Genomic DNA, 4680 nt, shown 5'->3' with positions numbered 1-4680 from the left:
CTAAGTCCTCAAACCCAATTGTGAAAAAATCATCTACTTGCAAAGAACTCATAACTTGGATTTTTCATACAACTCTTAATACACCTTAAGTCATGGACAATGCAAAATATGTCAAGACAAAATACTCATAAAATGTTATGCATGAAATATGATAGATATGAATAAGAAACTAGAATCTTATTATAAATAATAAATCCTAGTCTATTACATCATGTCATATTTTTAAGGGTTTTATCCTAACATTTTCCATCTAAGGTTAATAATAGCAAATTGTTTAAATAATCTCCATCAAATTCAATGGCAACACTTCTAACAAAGCTCATACTATTATCTCCACTAGAGTAGGCTAAATTTGCATAAAATACTTTAATAAGCCTTGGATAATTTTTTTGTGTAAAAGGAAGAAGAATTTCTAGCCCATACCTCAGAGGAACTCGAGAATACCAAATTCTATAAAATCAGCAAACTTCACATTTTGACTTAGAAAAATGCTCCAATTAGCAAAGTAATTGACAAATTAGAGTTTGTGACCGTCATTTTCAAAAAGATTATCATCAATCCGTGTCTTCCTTCTTTGCTTCTTGTGTGCATCTTCATAATCCTTTTCCTATTTCCCGTGTCTTTTGGTTTTAGGGGCATTTTGTGAAAATGAGGGTTGAAAATAGGATTAGAAACAAACAAAAAGATGAAGGCATAGAAAATAAAAGAAAATAAGAAGAAGTGGTGGAGATGATGAGATAAAGTTTTAAAGAGAGAAAATAAGGGTCTGAGAAAGGGAGAAAATATAGAGAAAAAAGAAAAAGAAAATAAGGGCATAAATGAGAAGGTGATATTAAAAGATAGAAGGTTGGAAGGTGAAAATGGGTAAAGGAATGGAGAAAGAAAATGAATTTGAGGGAGAAAAGAAGAAAATGGCAATTGGTAAAGAGAGAAGAAAGAGTGGGGAAAAAGAAAAAGATAAGATAGTAGCAAAAAATAAGCTTTTAAAAAAATGATCAATCAAGTAGACAATTGGTTAGTTGTCTGAATATATATATATATATATAGCCCAGATCTAGATGTCTACTTGGAAGACCTTATAAGTAATAAAGGAATTTGGCTATTACTCTTTATTTTAAAAAGCAATGATTTACATGTCATGCAATTTAGCAATTTAACACTGAAAACATCATGCACTTGACCAACTGAACACTAAAGACATCAAACAATTGTAAAATCATGAGATCACAAGAATCTAAATGTCCTTCATGCAATTCACAAATACACTAAACCAAACTCTCTTTTAATTAAATTAAATTGATCTTTACTTGAGAGTTTTGTGAATAAATCATTCAATTGATCAATTGTGCTTACAAACTAAATGGTTATATCATTTTTTTGTGTATGGACTCTCAGAAAGTGATGTCTAATTTCTATGTGTTTAGTTCTTGAGTGTTGAATTGAGTTTTTAAATATATAAATAACACTTGTATTATCACATTTAATAGGCAAAATATTGTACAAGTCAAAATCACTCAAAGTTTGTTTATTCCATAAAATTTGTGCACAACAAAGGTCGATGTCTATGTATACAAGTTCCACCATAGAAGGTGCAATCAAACTTCATTTATTATGATACCAAGAGACCAATGAGTGTCCTAGGAAATGGCATGTTCCACTAGTGGTTTTTCTATCCAATTTGCAACCCACAAAGTCAACGTTTGAATAGCTTATTCGATCTAAATTTAAGCTTTTGTGATACTATAGACCTAGATTAGTTAAACCTTTAATTTATCTAGAAATTATTTTAACTACACTTAAATGAGATTCTTTAGGACAAGACTAAATTTTAACACATAAGCACACACCAAACATTATATTCGGTTTACTAATGGTTAAATAAAGCAAAGAACCAATCATGTCTCTAAATAAGGTAAGATCAATAGGTTTACCTTAATTATCTTTGTCAAGTTTGGTGAAATAGCTCATTAGAGTTCTCATGGTTTTAACATTTTCTATTTTGAATTACTTGAGAAAATATCTTATATACTTTGATTGATGAAGATGTCTTTCTCTATTTACTTAATTTGTAGTAAAAGAGAGAAATTGAGTTCTCTTATTATATTCATCTCAAATTCACTATGCATATATTTAGAAAAATCTTGACAAAGAGATTCATAGATTCATAAATAATATCATCCATATATATTTGTATAATAAGAATATCATAAACAAGGTTGTATCTATCTTTCCCATTTTAAATTTATTATCCAAAAGAAATTTGCTTAGTATTCTATATCAAGCCCTTGAGCTTGTTTTCAACTAAAAACATGATTTGGAAATTTATTATTGGCAAAATTAGGAGGTTGTTCAACCTATACTTCTTCATTAATATACACATTAAGAAAAAAAACTTTTGATATCCACTTGTTATAAAGTAAAATCTTTGAAACATGCAAATACAAGCAACATTCTAATTGCCTCAAGTCTAGCTATAGGTACAAAGGTTTCTTCATAATCAATTATTTCTTCTTGATTAAACACTTAGATTACCAATCTTACTTTATTTCTAACTATTGTACTATTTTCATCCATTTTGTTTCTAAACACTCATTTAGTATGAATTATCAAGTGATTTGATGGTCTAGAAACTAATCCCCAAACTTGATTTCTTTTAAGTTGATTTACTTTTCTTCCATAGCAATTATCCAATATTCATCATTTTTTGCTCCATGAATATTTTTAGGTTCAATTTGAGACAATAAATTAAGATTATTGCAAATGTTTCTTATAGAGGATCTAGTTCCTACTGCATTAGATGGATTACCCATGATTTGGTCTTATGGGTGACTCCTGACAGACAAACTTCTAATCCCTTGATAGCTTTTGACTTTGCTCTTGATGAGGTGGAGGAAGAGCTAGTGAAGATTTTTCTTTTTTTGCTTCAATCTTTTCCATTTCTTGAGTGTCTCCAATTTTCCATTTGATTAAATTCTCTTCAAAACCTATGTCATCATCAAACATTGCTCTTCCTTGAAGACCATGATTAGATTTATAAAAACACTACATGTATTGATTCTTCTACTATACGGGTCTTTTTATATTAAAGATTTTATAAGCCTACCTTGAAGAAAGATCTTAACATTTGATTTTGAGTTAAGTTTTTGTCAAATTGTCTTTAATATTAAGTATAAAGAATTTACAACCAAAGACTTTAAAGTAATAAATGTTGGATTTTTTGTTTTTCTTAAGCTCATAAGGGGTTTTCTTTAAAATAGGCCACATTAAAGCTATATTTAGAACATAATATGCAATATTAATTGTCTTGGCCTAAAAATATTTTGGTAGATTGTTTTCATTAAGCATGATTCTTTCCATTTCTTGCAAAATTTTATTCTTTCTTTAAACAAAGCCATTTTGTTGAGGAGTTTTAGGTGATAAAAAACTTTTTTCAATTTTATGTTTACAAAAGGTTTGAAAATCATAATTTTCAAATTCACCCCATAGTTACTCCTAATACAAGTAATGGTAAAGTCTTTTTTTTTTTTTTTTTTTGAGTTTTTTTACAAAATTTGGAAAATTCAATGAATGCTTCATTTTTATGACTTACAAATAAAACCCAAGTAAATCTAAAGAAGTCATCCACAATTACATAAGCATAATGTTCTTATTGTGATAAAAAAAAATCTTATAGAAAGAAATTCCAAAGGGCTAAGTTGTGATAATGTTTTTATTTTTTAAAAGAGTTTTTAATTTGCTTTCCCATTTGACATGCATCACAAATCTTATATTTTTCAAAAATGATTTTGGGAAGACCTTTAATAAGTTTATATTTGTTGAGTTGTGTAATGAAGTTTATGTTAGCATAACCCAACCTCCTATACCACAACCAACTTTGATCAAGCATGGAAGAAAGACATTTATCATGACCATTGTATTTTTCAATATTAATTGTACAAACATTTTCATTTTTATGTTTTATGAAAATTGTTTTATTATTATGATCAATATCTTAGATAAGGCAATGAGAAGGTTCAAAAATCACTTTAAATCTTTTATCACAAGGTTGTCTAATACTTCAAACCATCAACTAGCAAAACATTTTCAATCAAGGAAGAAGTACCATAACTAATATTTTCATGCCCAATATTCCTTCCTCTTGTAGTACTTCCAAATGTCATAAAACCACTTTTATTTAAGATGAGATTTGCAAACTTTAAAGGATCTTTGATCATATGTCACTACTACAAAAAATAAAAATTAGGATGCTTTATTCCTTAAAGCTTATAAAAAAGATCCATTATTTAGCTTTTGCAAGGGACACTGTGGAAAAAATGGTGAATGATGGTGCGTGAAAGGGACGTTCTAAACCATGGCGTTTTTTTATGGAAGAATAATGGTGCGTATGTTAGCATATGACACTTTCTACAGGTGGCATGATTTTTATTTTATTTTTATCTTTTTTACCTTGTTTTGTATAGATGTCATTAAAAAAAAAAAAAGATATATTAGAACTACCCAAAATTCCTACGACCTGATAATGCGCCACACATTCCCTCCCTTCTTGAAAACCCCACAAACTGGTGAAACCCCGACAAGCCCAAATGTTAGTGAATGGTGAGTGTTCCACTGTACCGACAAAGGCTTCCTGATAGGATTCGGTCATTGGCAAGATTTGATCCTTGGCTTCCAATAGTCTCT

Source organism: Vitis vinifera, chromosome 12, assembly GCF_030704535.1.
Source record: "Vitis vinifera cultivar Pinot Noir 40024 chromosome 12, ASM3070453v1".
Taxonomy (NCBI): Eukaryota; Viridiplantae; Streptophyta; class Magnoliopsida; order Vitales; family Vitaceae; genus Vitis; species Vitis vinifera.
Note: the sequence above shows the minus strand (reverse complement) of the source record.